Consider the following 15,840-nt stretch of genomic DNA (forward strand, 5'->3'; position numbering starts at 1 on the left):
TTCTCAATGAAGGGTGCCCCTCCTCGCAGAGCCTTCAAGGGGTGTGCCCCATGGCCCCACTGCCCCAGATGCTCTAGTCTTGGCCCAAGTATAAGGCAGCTGGGCTTAGGGAGACGAGATGAGGCAGCATGGAAGTGCCTGGATGCTCTTGACACAGTAGGCCCCCCTTTAAAAAGGCAGGAGGCTGCTGGCAGCCCCAGGGCTTCCCAGATGATCCTGGCAAAGCCTCACTGCAGGGCTTCCTCCATCCATCCAGCAGCAGGACTTTGAGTGTGGCATGATGAGATGACAGACTTCCCGGCCAGGGCTGCCCTGGTGGGCTGCACTCACACAGGCGGCTTAAACATGCCAAGTCCACTCCCCCCGCCCTTCTGCTCCGCATCAAGCCCTCACGTTATGGGAGGAAACACAGTCCACTGGAGAAGACGGAAGGAATGTGTTCATTTTCCACTCCTGTTCAAGTGCTTAGAAGTCTGGTCCAAACCTAACTTGTTTATAAAATTTTTTTTCCAGAAGCAATACCATTAAAACATTTTATTCTGATAGAGAACAATGGGAGGAGTTAAAAATGACTACAATTTTGTTGCAAAGCCCTTAGTCCACAGCACCCCCCTTTCCTTAAATTTTCTCTACCACCCCCGCTTTGCCCCCACGAGACCAAGGATAGAGCAGATGAGTTATGAAGGAACTGGAATGGCTGAGTGGGACTCCCAACAGCAGGCAAGGCTCTTGGGACAAATGCCCCCAGAGGATGTTAGTCTCTTAGCCTAACCAGCTTCGGTTAAACCCCAAAGGGGTTTAGGTACCCTGACCGTTGAGAGTTGTGGGGTGCTATGTGACACCATTACCTCTCCCTGTGGAATATTTGGATTTCGATGGAAGGACAGGTTTCTTGAGCTTCAGCTGCAGGACAGCAACAGCTTATTACGTGTGGGTTGGAGGTGGGAGCAGGTGTGCTGTAAGCCATTTGCTAGACAACTATTTTCAAACCTGTACCTACTCAGGAGCCAGCACCCTAAAGTGAGATTCTAAATTTGCAGTTAGTTTCACCCCCAGAGATTTAAACGTGCACACACATACAAAACATTAATCTCACAACAGTCTCTTTTTCCCTGGTGACCTCTGATTTCCTCTATAAGCCCCAGAGACATGCCACCATCTTCTCTGGTTATGGTCCTGCTTAACCTCCCCTCTCCCTTTCTCCCTCCCATGGGGCCCATTCCCCAGCAGGATCCAGATTACAGAGCATTCCCAGAACAGGAAGTCAGAGAGGCAAGCCACACATGGTCCTTGGTATATCACACAGTGACAGGCTTGAAATGGAATGCATATGCTTCGAAGATAAGAGAACAACAACAGAAAAACACAACCAAACCCAGACTTCAAGATTCCTCTTTGAAACAACAGATTACAGACAAAAGGGTAAACTGTTATTGGCAGCAATTCTAACAAGACCTGTTTTAGTTATGGAAGTGATCTGGTCACTGGAAACCGACCAGGGCTCGGCAATCTTTCAACAGCTTTGCTTGACATTAATTAGTCTCTGATTTCAAACAAATAAATAAACAAGATCTAACACTTGGCATTAGCACTTAAGCTGGAACTTTTTTGAGGGGTGGGGGGGAGGTTCTGGCTTTGGTGCTGCCGTCCAGAAGGCTGAGGGGATGGTGGTACCATGTCAGGCAAGGCAAAGAGAAGCCGTCCCCAAGACACCAGTTCCCTGTAAGGGATAAAACACGATCCATACCTATAAACAGAAAGACCATTTCTTTCCTAGGATAGACCCCAGTGCGCCCCAACATTTAGCGTTGCAAAGGGACATGCAGGCCTCGAAGGAAATTAAAGAAGCTGTGGAAGGGGGAAGGAAAAATCAACTGTCCTCCATCCCCCATTCTTTCCAGGCCATTAGTGTGCCAGGCATTTCATTCCTTCAGCTGCCATTGAGGGCCACTCCCCATATATATTGCAGGAAAGGGAACGGGTGTCTAGACTTGGCGTAAAGAACCACCCGCGCCCCAAAGCAGAGCGTCAACCTATCACCCCAGACAGCACGGCGGGGACCCGGGGAGGGAGACCTTTTTCTCCCCCCTCTCCTCTATGCCCCTTCTGATTTAAAAAAAAAAAAAAAGAGGAAGAAAAAGCAACTGAAGTGGCGGGGACAGAGTGACAGATCTCTCACAAGCTGGGCCCCCTGCCACGGGTCCCGGGGGCTGAAGACACGGTGGTCGTACCCCCAGCCCCGCGCTCCCCGGTTCTGCCTGCCCCTTCCCGGGAGCTGACAAGCAAGCGCTGACCTTGGAGGCCAGAACAAGAACCCAGGAGGCTGGGGATCCGCCCTCGGGCCAGGAAGGTAGTAGCCCCCTCCCCCGCCCCCATAAGGCCCGGCCCGGAGGCCAAACAGCGCGATCACGTGACACCGGACAGGGGCGGCCCCCAGGGTGCGCGGAAGGAAAACCCCAGAGAGGGGCCGGACGACGCCTTAAGGTGACCCCGAAGGGACAACATGGCGGCGCGGTCGCATGAGGGCCTCTCATCCCGCCCCCCGGAGGCCGACGCCACGGTACCTGCGAGACCCGCCATGGCGCCGCCGCCGCTGCTGTCGCCTTCGCTGCCGCGACCCTCTTCCACCTCAGCTCGCCACCGACGCCGCAGGAAGCCGGGGAGCCGCCCCCTTCGTCTTCTAGTCGAGCCGGTCGAGGACCCCTCCTGGAATCGGGCTGCCTACAGCAGACGCCTGATCCAGCGACCTAAATTCTGGGGGCTCGCCCTGGCCTCATACGCTCCTAACATTTGCATAGATGACCATTTGAAGATTTTTATTAGTGTGTGCCGAAATCTGCGGGCTCTGGACTCTTCAAATCCGAAGAGTTTTTGATCAGGCGCGTCCTGAACAGCCCCGAGTCACAGCTCCCTTGGTCCCCTCATGCATATGCAGTAGATTGTGATCTTTGCACTCGGGGAGCGGAGTGGGTGTACCCTAGTCTCCGTAGGTGATCACTTTCACTCTTGGGGATGACCCGTGTTCTGCGGGGAAACCCTTAAGTCGGCCTCCTCCCCGGCCCCTTTACCAAGGCCAGCGGTCAGGAGCGGAAATATTCCGGCTCAGAATTTACGATTTGACTTGAGTCAGGACCTAACTTCCCCTTGTGCTGTACTTTGCTACTTGCCTTGACTCTTCGGTTCCCCAAGTTTGATTGGATACCTACATAACAGGGTTGTTATAGGAATTAAATGACTCAGTGTATCCATCTATTAGCTAATTAAACACATTCCTTGAGCACTTGCTGTGTAAGTGCAGTGCTAAAGGCAAGAGGATAGAATGGAGAGTGACATAGGCGCTGTTTTAACTCAAAACGCTGCCCTGCTAGTGGGGGAAAAAGTGGGGGAAGGTGGGAAACTGGTCATCAAATTACTTACGTGTGGAATCTAAGCTATGACACAAATGAACAAATCTACGAAGCTGACGCGCAGACATAGAGAACAGACTTGTGGTTGGGGGGAGGAGGATGGATTTGGAATCTGGGATTAGCAGATGCAACATATAGAATGGATAAATAAGATCTGTATAGCACAGGGAACTGTATTCAGTATTCTATGATAAACCATAATGAAAAGGAATATGAAAAGAACTGTATATATATATGTGTATAACTGAGTCACTTTGCTGTACAGCATAAATTACCACATTATAAATCAACTATATGTCAAAATTTTAAAACATCAAAACGATCACTTAATACTTTTAATCAAATCAACATATAATTATGGATGATGGGAAGTGCTGGGGGGGGGGGGCGGAATGAAGAGTGTTATGAAAAATTAATGGAGTCTTAATGTAGGGTGAGGGCTTCCCAGGTGGCTCAGTGGTAAAGAATCTGCCTGCCGATGCAGAAGATGCAAGAGATGTGATCCCTGGGTCAGGAAGATCCCTGAGAGGGAGAAGGAAATGGCAACCAGCTCAGGTACTCCTGCTTGGAAAATCCCATGGACTGAGGAGCCTGGTGGGCTGCAGTCCATGGGGTTGCAATTGGACACAAGGAGCAACTGAACAACGACAACAAATGTAGGGTGAAGAGTGAGGGTGGACTCTCCTTGGGAAGCTGGCATTTAGGCTGAAAAAGCAAGGATAGTTAAGAGTTGTTTGGGGCAAGACTGAGAGGGGAAATGTTCCAGGCAGAAAGAACTGCTTGTCCCAGATGTTGTGGAGGAGGGAAGGAGCCAGTGAGGGTGAGGAATGAGCAAGTAGTGCAGATAGTGCTGCCTAATGAATTTTGATTTTATCTTGAGAGTAAGGAGAACCGTTTGCATCACGGGAATCATACCAGGTCTGGGTTTCTGAAAGGCCACCCTGGCTTCATGGCTCAGAAAACACTTTCCAGTGGGTGTGGGGAGACCAGGTAGAAGGCTGCTGAAGGTTTCCAGATGCCAACCTGTGACCCTGGCAAGGTCGTGGCTTGGGGAGGTGGAGATGCAAAGAATCTCAGATGGGATGTGGGTGGTTGTTGAGGCATCAGTGATGATACCTCCATCTTTGCCTCGGGTATGCAGGAATGGAAGAGTCCTTGACTAAGGCAGTAAAGCCTGCAGAAGGCTCAGATTGAGGGGAAAGATCAAGTTTGGCTAAGAAGGCAAGTTTGAAAAGCCTGGGCAATGACTGGATTGAGAAGGTCAATCAGTTCAGTTCAGTATCAGTTGCTCAGTCGTGTGCGACTCTTTGTGACCCCATGAATCGCAGCACGCCAGGCATCCCTGTCCATCACCAACTCCCAGGGTTCACTCAAACTCACGTCCATCGAGTCGGTGATGCCATCCAGCCATCTCACCCTCTGTCGCCATGAAATTAAAAGATGCTTACTCCTTGGAAGGAAAGTTATGACCAACCTAGATAGCATATTGAAAAGCAGAGACATTACTTTGCCAACAAAGGTCCGTCTAGTCAAGACTATGGTTTTTCCAGTGGTCATGTATGGATGTGAGAAGGTCAGCAGGCGGTTGTATATGAGACTGGGGCTCCAAAGAGAGGTCTGGGCTGGAGACATATTTTGGTAGCATCAACACACAGCACACACGTCATGGTTCTGGATGAGAGCCTAGAAAACAAAGGTAGATTTAAAAGTAGGCAGAGGAGGAGGAGACAAGAAAGGAGGCTGAGAAGCAGTGACCTGTGGGGTATGAGGAGGACCAGGTGAGCATGGGATTCCAGAGAGAAGGTTTAAGGGTGGAGGGAGTGTTTGGTGGTGCTGTCTGCTGTGGAGGAAGGAAATGGCACCGTTCAGTTTGGTTACCAGGGGGACTTATGGACTGTATCCTTTATGATTCTAGTTCCAAACAGAAGACCCTAATTCACTTGGCTTAAAAAAATAAGTACCCCGCCACTCAGTGGTAGATTAATTGAATGGCTTGGCCATGTCCTTACGGATATTCCATCTCTCAGGTCCATTCCAGGTCTGCCCCGCTGTCCTCATGTTGGTTTCATACTCATGGTCATAAAATGGCCACCCCAGATCCTGGAGTCCCATCCACATCAAGGAGATGACCATTCCCCCAGAGGTAAGACTCAAACTAGATGTGACTTCTGTCTTGCTGCCTCTGGACTGAGGGATCTATGTGCTCATGCCAGGCGCACCCAATATCCAACACTGGAGGAAAAGAGGAGTCTCACAGTGGAAACTTGTTTAGAAAAGAGAAAGGCTAAGCATTGGCAAGGGTGTGGAGCAACCAAAATTCTTGCCCACTGCCTGTGAGAGAGGAAATCGGTACAATCACTTCAGAATACTGGCAGTTTCTGCTCAATGTAAGCAGACACCTATGCTATGACCTAGAATTTCCACTCCTTGCTTTTCATTCCAAGACAAATGAGTGCTTATTACAAAGAGACTTGTGCAAGGATTTAGAAAAATATTTATTTGGTTGTGCCAGCTCTTAGTTGCGGCACGCAGAAATCTGTTTTGCATCACTCGGGACCCTTCCTTGCAGTGCAGGAACTCTAGCGGTACTTGGGCTTCAGTAGTTGCTCTGTGGCACATGGGACTCTTAATTCCACCACCAGGGATGGAGCCCAAATCCCCTGCATTGCAAGGCAGATTCTTAACCGCTGTACTGCCAGGAAAGTCCCTTGTGCAAGGGTTTTCATAGCAGATTTATTCATGGCTCAAAGAGGACATAACCCAGTGTTCATAAACAGAATGGATAAATAAATTATGGCGTGTCCATCCAATGGAATACTATGTTTATATATAAAAAAGCACAAATTGTTGGGAGTCCCCTGGTGCCCTAGTGATTAGGAATCTGGGCTTTTACTGCTGTGGCCTGGGTTCAGTCCCTGATGGGGGAACTGAAATTCTACAAACCGAGTGGCATGGCATAAGAAAAAAAATAATGAGTTGCTGACTCGTGACCATGTAGATTATAGTCATGGAGAGTATGTGGATTGAAAGACTCCAGATGCAAAACAACACATCATGTATGATTCCATTCCCAGGAAGTTCCAGGGCAGGCAAAACTGACCTACAGTTCTAAAAATCAGAATAGTAGTCACCTGGGTCAGAGGAGGGCATAGAGATGGGAGAGGAGCAGGAGGGAATTTTCTGGGGTGCTGGCAAAGGTCCATATCTCAGTCTGGATGGTGATGATGTGGGCAGAAATTCAGCAAGCTATATCTTAAGATTAGAGGATTTTACATACTTTATGTATGTTATATCCCAAGAAAAAGAAAAGATATTCAGAAGGAGGAGGAGGTCCTGCCGTCCATGGGGTGCAGCGTGTGCAGCTGAGCAAGAATCAGAACGTGCATTTTTGGAGGAACGTCACCCTCCAGCGACCCTCTGGGCATTGACAAGGTCCCAGGGGCAAACCTTCTCCCCCTCAGGGCCCAGAAAACAGGTGAAGGTGAGGCAGGGCCTCTAATTCGTAAGGAACTGACTTCCCTTTTTGCACAGGACAGCTGCACCCATCCCCCTCCTGCCCAGCTCCGTTCCAGGTAGCAGAAATGACACCAGAGCTGACCTGAGGGACCTGGAAGGTCTTTCTGCCCTCAAATTTTGCTCAACAGAGCCAATCTGCCCCCTCCCCCAGATACCGAGACTCACCTGTGACTCCCACGCTCTCCTGCTTCACGCCTCCCACATCTTGTCCATTCCTTCACAGTCTCCCCTCAGGCCTTTCCTGGCCTCACTAGCAAAGCCTTGGTCCAGACCACAGTCCTCTCTTTCCTTGACACTGTATTGGCCTCCTAGCAGGTCTCCCTCCCCACCCGCCCCCCGACTTCCCATCTCACCCAGAATCCGCATTCCCCACACAGCAGCCAGGATGACCCTTCTAAGATGGCCTTGTCACTGGTCCTCTTGAGGGGGTGGCCCCCTCTACCCGCCACCACGTCTTCACCTGTCAGTAGCCTCTCCAGTGTCGAAGCCCCAGGTCAATCCACGAAGCCTTCACATTCAGTCAGCAAACATTTATTGAGCACCTAAAATGTGGCCCAGTCCTGTGCTAGGCATGGAGGATAGAGAAATGAGACAAACGCCCTATGTACACGGTCCGGGGAGGTGGGCAGTTATGCAACGCCCATCTGTGCGCACTTCCTGCATCTGTTAACTCTCACTTGGCTACAGCTGCTTGAGGGCAGGGCTCGTTTTGAGGTCACTTCTTGGCCTCAGAGCACAGGATAGGGCCCGGCAGGAAGGAGGAAGCAGTAACTGGTGAATGAATGGATGGATGGATGAAAAGCCAGGAAAATCTCTGCCCTTTCTCATTTGCCTCCAAGCCTCTGATTTAGCTGGTAACCAGGTCCATGGAAGTTGGTTGGAACTGGATGGCAAATCTGGAGCTAAATGATAACGAATCAGCAAAAGGTTGTTATTTATAGCACAAGCTTTGGGGAACCGATAAGACCTACTTTCCTAGATCATCATTCCACATGACAATAGTGTTTTTTGCAGATCAACATTATTTCCTTATCAAGACAGGAAAGTCAGGAAATTTAACTGGAAGAGAACAATAGTTATTTGCTAAATCACCGAAGAAGCTATGTGATATCAAAAGATTTAAAATGTAGTAAGATGCAAATATATATGAAAACAGAAACAGATTCACAGATGTTGAGAACAAACTCGTGGTTATCAATAAGGAGAGGGAAGAAAGGAGGGGCAAGATAATGATAAGAGATTATAAGACACAAACTACTATGTATAAAAATAAGCAACAAGAGTATATTGTACAGCATGGAGAAATACAGCCATTATTTTGCAATAACCTTAAATGGAATATAATCTATAAAAAGGTTGACTCACTATGCTGCACACCTGAAACTAATATTGTAAATCAACTATACTCTAATTTAAAAAATGTAATAAGAAACACTGTTACCAAGCAGTGAGCTCTACAGTAGCACAGATTGCAGCCAGAATGCCAGGGTTTTAGTCCCACTCTGCGTTCACTGGCTGTGTGACTGAACAAGTGGCTTAACCTCTCTGTGCCTCGCATTGCCATGGGCGGAGTTGGCGTGATCAAGCCTCATCGCATTTCCCAGGGGTATAATGAGGAAAACTTGAGACTCTGTCCCATGTGTTTGTTCCTGAGAATTCAAGAAGTTCATGCTTAGTTTTGCTCTTTTTCTGTTAAGTGAAGTATGTGAAGTGAAAGTCGCTCAGTCATGTCTGACTCTTTGCGACCCCGTGGACTATACAGTCCATGGAATTCTCCAGGCCAGAATACTGGAGTGGGTAGCCTTTCCCTTCTCCAGGGGATCTTCCCAACCCAGGGAAGTCTCGTGCATTGCAAGTAGATTCTTCGCTAGCTGAGCCACAGGGAAACCCCTTTTTCTGTTAACAGTGTCACAAAGTTAGCACTCAAAGCTACCTATTAGTACAAATGGAGTCCCTTGTTCAGCAAGGAGATCAAACCAGTCAATCCTAAAGGAAAACAACCCTGAATACTCATTGGAAGGACTGTTGCTAAAGTTCCAATACTTTGGCCACCTGATGCAAAGAACCAGCTCACTGGAAAAGACCCTGATGTTGGGAAAGACTGAAGGCAAAAGGAGAAAGGGGAGGCAGAAGATGGGATAGATAGCATCACTGGCTCAATGGACATGAATTTGAGCAAACTCTGGGAGATAGTGAAGGACAGGGGAGCCTGGTGTTCTGCAGTCCAGGGGGTCACAAACAGTTGGACACAACTTAGTGACTGAACAACAAATGGACGGAACAGGCTATCCCCGGGGCTGGATGAGCTGTGGAACCCTGGTGGGGAGGGCGCCTCCCAACCATGGCCCTTAAATTTGCCATCCTCAGGGAGGCAGGACAAGTGGAGTCAAGTCCCAGACCTGCTATCATGACCTTGAGAAGTTCCTGCCCAAGCTGTCTTCCGTCTCTCCCAGGTCCTTTGGTTCCAGACTTCAGTTCAGTTCAGTCGCTCAGTCGTGTCCGACTCTTTGCGACCCCATGAATCGCAGCACACCAGGCCTCCCTGTCCATCACCATCTCCCGGAGTTCACTCAGACTCACGTCCATCGAGTCCGTGATGCCATCCAGCCATCTCATCCTCAGTCGTCCCCTTCTCCTCCTGCCCCCAATCCCTCCCAGCATCAGAGTCTTTTCCAATGAGTCAACTCTTCGCATCAGGTGGCCAAAGTACTGGAGCTTCAGCTTTAGCATCATTCCTTCCAAAGAAATCCCAGGGCTGATCTCCTTCAGAATGGACTGGTTGGATCTCCTTGCAGTCCAAGGGACTCTCAAGAGTCTTCTCCAACACCACAGTTCAAAAGCATCAGTTCTTCGGTGCTCAGCCTTCTTCACAGTCCAACTCTCACATCCATACATGACCACAGGAAAAACCATAGCCTTGACTAGACGGACCTTAGTTGGCAAAGTAACGTCTCTGCTTTTGAATATACTATCTAGGTTGGTCATAACTTTTCTGCCAAGGAGTAAGCATCTTTTAATTTCATGGCTGCAGTCACCATCTGCAGTGATTTTGGAACCCAAAAAAATAAAGTCTGACACTGTTTCTACTGTTTCCCCATCTATTTCCCATGAAGTGATGGGACCAGATGCCATGATCTTCGTTTTCTGAATGTTGAGCTTTAAGCCAACTTTTTCGCTCTCCTCTTTCACTTTGATCAAGAGGCTTTTTAGCTCCTCTTCACTTTCTGCCATAAGGGTGGTGTCATCTGCATATCTGAGGTTATTGATATTTCTCCCGGCAATCTTGATTCCAGCTTGTGTTTCTTCCAGTCCAGTGTTTCTCATGATGTACTCTGCATATAAGTTAAATAAGCAGGGTGACAATATACAGCCTTGATGTACTCCTTTTCCTATTTGAAACCAGTCTGTTGTTCCATGTCCAGTTCTAACTGTTGCTTCCTGACCTGCATACAGGTTTCTTAAGAGGCAGGTCAGGTGGTCTGGTATTCCCATCTCTTTCAGAATTTTCCAGAGTTGATTGTGATCCACACAGTCAAAGGCTTTGGCATAGTCAATAAAGCAGAAATAGATGTTTTTCTGGAACTCTCTTGCTTTTTCCATGATCCAGCAGATGTTGGCAATTTGATCTCTGGTTCCTCTGCCTTTTCTAAACCCAGCTTGAACATCAGGGAGTTCACGGTTCACATATTGCTAAACCCTGGCTTGGAGAATTTTGAGCATTACTTTACTAGCATGTGAGATGAGTGCAATTGTGCAGTAGTTTGAGCATTCTTTGGCATTGCCTTTCTTTGGAACTGGAATGAAAACTGACCTTTTCCAGTCCTGTGGCCACTGCTGAGTTTTCCAAACTTGCTGGCATATTGAGTGCAGCACTTTCACAGCATCATCTTTCAGGATTTGAAACAGCTCCACTGGAATTCCATCACCTCCACTAGCTTTGTTCGTAGTGATGCTTTCTAAGGCCCACTTGACTTCACATTCCAAGATGTCTGGCTCTAGATTAGTGATCATATCATCATGATTATCTGGGTTGTGAAGATCTTTTTTGTACAGTTCTTCTGTGTATTCTTGCCACCTCTTCTTAATATCTTCTGCTTCTGTTAGGTCCCTACCATTTCTGTCCTTTATCGAGCCCATCTTTGTATGAAATATTCCCTTGGTATCTCTAATTTTCTTGAGATCTCTAGTCTTTCCCATTCTGTTGTTTTCCTCTATTTCTTTGCATTGATCGCTGAAGAAGGCTTTCTTATCTCTTCTTGCTATTCTTTGGAACTCTGCATTCAGATGCTTATATCTTTCCTTTTCTCCTTTGCTTTTCGCCTCTCTTCTTTTCACAGCTATTTGTAAGGCCTCCCCAGACAGCCATTTTGCTTTTTTGCATTTCTTTTCCATGGGGATGGTCTTGATCCCTGTCTCCTCTACAATGTCACGAACCTCATTCCATAGTTCATCAGGCACTCTATCTATCAGATCTAGGCCCTTAAATCTATTTCTCACTTCCACTGTATAATCATAAGGGATTTGATTTAGGTCATACCTTAGTGGTCTAGCGGTTTTCCCTACTTTCTTCAATTTGAGTCTGAATTTGGTAATAAGGAGTTCATGATCTGAGTCACAGTCAGCTCCCGGTCTTGTTTTTGTTGACTGTGTCGAGCTTCTTCATCTTTGGCTGCAAAGGATATAATTAATCTGATTTCGGTGTTGACTATCTGGTGATGTCCATGTGTAGAGTCCTCTCTAGTGTTGTTGGAAGAGGGTGTTTGCTATGACCAGCGGGTTTTCTTGGCAAAACTCTATTAGTCTTTGCCCTGCTTCATTCTGCATTCCAAGGCCAAATTTGCCTGTTACTCCAGGTGTTTCTTGACTTCCTACTTTTGCATTCCAGTCCCCTATAATGAAAAGGAGATCTTTTTGGGGTGTTAGTTCTAAAAGGTCTTGTAGGTCTTCATAAAACTGTTCAACTTCAGCTTCTTCAGCGTTGCTGGTTGGGGCATAGACTTGGATAACTGTGATATTGAGTGGTTTGCCTTGGAGACGAACAGAGATCATTCTGTCGTTTTTTGAGATTGCATCCAAGTACTGCATTTCGGACTCTTTTGTCGACCATGATGGCTACTCCATTTCTTCTGAGGGATTCTTGCCCGCAGTAGTAGATATAATGGTCATCTGAGTTAAATTCACCCATTCCAGTCCATTTTAGTTCGCTGATTCCTAGAATGTCGACGTTCAGGGCTTCCACATTTGGAACTTATGGCTGTTTTAGCCTAGTCTGTGGCGACATCTAGTGGTAATATGGGGAAATGCCTGACATTCTTAACAAATTGTCTTCAACTTATTAACTGTATGAATAATACAGTTAACAATATTAACTGTATGAACAATACCTGTTACATTCTTCACCAGTAATGGTTAGGTATTCCCTATGCTAGACACTGAGTGTTACATGAGTTGTGTTAGTTAATTTTCAATGTAATTCTATAAAAAGAAAATTGTTATTACCTTTGTTTTACAGAAGAGGAAAGGAAGATTCAGGAAGATAAAGCCAGGAAGTCGCCTAAGGCTACATAGCTGTAGATGACAGAACAGGATTTGAACCCAGGCCGTGTGGACCTGAAGTTTGCATTTTTAACTCCTCTATGTCAGGCCTCTGAATGAATGCTGAGAAAACATGAAAAATCATATTCCTGCCTCATGCAGAACATAATTATAATTCATAGCTGTTTTAGGGACAATAAATGAAGCTTAGACTTTCATGCTTGAATAAGCTGTAACATGTCTCCCTAATATTCCTTGGAGAATTTAGGACCGAGGGGGCCTTTCCTTCCCAGGTGACCAAGTCAATCCCAGAAGATAATGGGATCCTGACAAAGACTTGCTGTAAAGCCTAGATTGCAGAATCCCATTTGTCATCCACTCATTCAACCTTACAACAAACACTTACTGAGTTCCTAGTGTGAGCCAGGCATCATGCTAGGCTGTAGGGATACGGTGGTGAACAGGAACGAAAAAGCCCCTGACTTCACTGAGCTCACAGTCTGATGGTGGAGACGCCAGACATGGAGATTACAAGCTGTCACTGTGTGAAGGAGAAGAATCATAAACAAGCGGACCTAAGGTCCCTTTAGTGTGGGGGAGGCCAAGGAAGGCTCCCTGAAGGTGGTGACATCTAACCGGATTCCTGAGGATGAGAAAGGATTATGAATACGGGTGACAGTATTATAGGAAAAGAGAATACAATTTGAGACAGCCCAAAGGTGAGAGATCAGGACTGGTCTAGAGAACACAGACAGGTCAGTGTGGCTGGATCTGTGAGGGTGAAAAGAGATTGACCTGGTCATGGTCGTATCACACAGGGTCTTAAAGGAATTTGGATTTTATCCTAAGACGATGGAGAGGCTTTGAAAGGCTTTAAGCAGAATACCCGTATCTTTAAAAGATCATTCTAGATGAAGTGAATAGGTTGGAGAACCAGAGAGGTTGTGGAGAGGTGGTGGGGAGGCCGGGGCAGATGTCTACGTGGTGGTGGTGGCTTCGTGGAGGGTGGAGGAAATGGTGATGCAGGGAAGTGGGCTAGTTTGTTTCTTTGGAGGCAAGGCTGTTAGAATTGGCTGGTTGCTTAAAATGTGAAGCGATAAAGAAGGGAATTGAGGAAGGTTCTTGGGATTTGTGCTTGAAAATGGATGGATTTACTGAAATGGGTAAGACTGAGGGAATAGCAGGCTTACGGAGACTATATTGAGTTCAGATATACCCGCAGAGGGTAGAGATTTGCTGTTGTTTCGTCTGTCCCAGGTTATGCTCTGTGATTGCCCCAGACACACGGATGGGAGGAGGTAATAGGTGCCAGAAGGGCTGCTGAGAGAGACCACGTTAGGTCTGCGTGTTTAGGATCATGCCATCGACTCCCTCTGAAGAATCAACATGAGGAGAAAAGGAAATCAGAAGCCTTTCAATACTTAGTTGCACACAAGAATACTCTTTTGACTTTCCTTGGAGAAGCCAGATGGACTCACACGTCCATTAACACAGGAACTGGCCAGTGAGTCCATTGAGGTGAGGATTTGAGGCTCAGGTTGATTGTGACTCTGAGAAAAGAGTGCAGACTGTAGCCAAAAATTCCTGCCTAAAATTTGAAGTGTATACTCCTTTGGTGGAAAGCAGTGGAATTTCAGCTAATTTAAGTAAAAAGGAAATGTATCGGCAAAATCTTGGGGCTCATGGAATTGAGAGGCAATTGAAGAAGAAAGTTTCAGATTCTTTCCTTCCTGCCTCAGGGCCTTTGCACGGACCACACCCCATATCACTCTCCCGGAATATTGTCCCTCCCCTTCTTCATCCGGCTGAGTCAAACTCATTCTTAGGTCTTAGTTTTCTTGTTGCTTCCTCGGATGCTCTCTCTAGTTTTCCAGATGAATTCAGGTGCCCGCGATAGATGCTCTTCTCAGTAGCAAGTGCTTTTCCTTTGTATAATATTAATAGCTCTGAGAGACTAAGAACCCTTCTCCCATCACTTTGCAGACATCTGTAAATAATTTGACATACTCCATGAACCAGAAACAAAAGTTTGGTATGCAGAAGCCACAACATGTTGATAAGGAATTAATTCTCAGTGTCTGACACTGACAGCTGCTGCTGCTGCTGCGTTGCTTCAGTCGTGTCCGACTCTGTGCGACCCCATAGATGGCAGCCCACCAGGCTCCGCCATCCCTGGGATTCTCCAGGCAAGAACACTGGAGTGGGTTGCCATTTCCTTCTCCAATGCATTAAAGTGAAAAGTGAAAGTGAAGTCGCTCAGTCGTGCCCGACTCCTAGCAACCCCATGGACTGCAGCCTACCAGGCTCCTCCATCCATGGGATTTTCCAGGCAAGAGTACTGGAGTGGGGTGCCATTGCCTTCTCCGAGACACTGACAGAGAAGGGGGTTAATACCACTTTCCTGAACTGTCTACTGGATACCATCACTTACATGTCTAGCAGGCATTTCAAACTCAGTGTCCAAAACAGAAGTCCTGATCCTTCCCCTACTCCAAATCTGCTCTGCTTTCAGTGTTCTCCGTCTCAGCTGATGGCAAGGCCACCCTTCCCTTTTCTCCTTTGAGTTATCCTTGGCACTTTTCTTACATCTGGTCAATCCCTGTGACTCCGGCTTTGAAATAACTCCAGAATTCAACCACTTCTCACTATTTCTGCCACTAATATTCTAATACAAGGTACCATCATCTCTTACCTGGGTTATTGCAAATGCCTTCTTACTGGCCTCCTCATTTCAGCCTTGCTCTGCTGTGGTCAAGAGTCAGCAGCCATGGTGATTTCATTAAAAATAAATCAGATCATGTCAATACTCTCCTCGGAATCCCCAATGTCCCTTTATTTCTCCTAGAGTTAAATCCTAAATCCTAGAAGATTCTCTCTGCTCTGCCTCTGACATCACCTCTGCAGCACTCCAGTCCCATGTTTGTTCCTTGCAGATTCCAGACTTCTTCCTGTAAATCTATGTTCAAGTACCATCTATTCAACAAGGTGGATCTCACCATCCTATCTGAAACTGCAGCCTATCCCACACTCAGATCTTTCTCACTCAATCCTATTTTTTCCCCACAGCACTTACCACCTTCTAACATATTATGTAATTTATTCATTCAGCATGTTTACTGTTTATTATCTGACTTCTCCCTCTATGATGTAAATTTCATGGGGGCAGGAATGTTTGCTTGTTTCATTTCCTGATGCAAGCCTCCTTTCTAGCAGACTGCCTGGTGAAATATTTGTTGAATGAAAGAATCGTGGTCTATCTGAGTACATATATCTGAAGAGGGATTCTCACTGCTGGATTTTTAAAAACTCTGAAAATGAGAATCATTTGACAGTGAGAATCATTATTGCCTAGAAGTTTATCTTAACCCCAAATGAAGTAATA

At 46.8% G+C, this 15,840-nt stretch overlaps 2 long non-coding RNA genes across 3 annotated transcripts in view; both read right to left on the reverse strand.

Annotated features, from left to right (window-relative positions):
- The window catches only part of LOC138417731 (uncharacterized), a 30,725-nt gene extending 28,047 nt beyond the window's left edge, over window positions 1-2,678 (reverse strand). For both annotated transcript variants that reach the window (XR_011248263.1, XR_011248262.1), the window contains exon 1: window positions 2,565-2,678. This is a non-coding gene — a long non-coding RNA (uncharacterized lncRNA). The remainder of the gene's footprint in view (window positions 1-2,564) is intronic.
- Window positions 2,679-4,864: 2,186 nt separating this feature from the next.
- LOC138417732 (uncharacterized) lies at window positions 4,865-7,575 on the reverse strand. Its single transcript, XR_011248264.1, has 2 exons — window positions 7,277-7,575; window positions 4,865-5,090 (listed from the first exon to the last, which is right to left on the reverse strand). It is a non-coding gene; the product is annotated as an uncharacterized lncRNA (long non-coding RNA).
- Between the last annotated feature and the right edge of the window lie 8,265 nt (window positions 7,576-15,840).

Source organism: Ovis canadensis, chromosome 13 (genome assembly GCF_042477335.2).
Source record: "Ovis canadensis isolate MfBH-ARS-UI-01 breed Bighorn chromosome 13, ARS-UI_OviCan_v2, whole genome shotgun sequence".
In the NCBI taxonomy this organism is placed as follows: domain Eukaryota; kingdom Metazoa; phylum Chordata; class Mammalia; order Artiodactyla; family Bovidae; genus Ovis; species Ovis canadensis.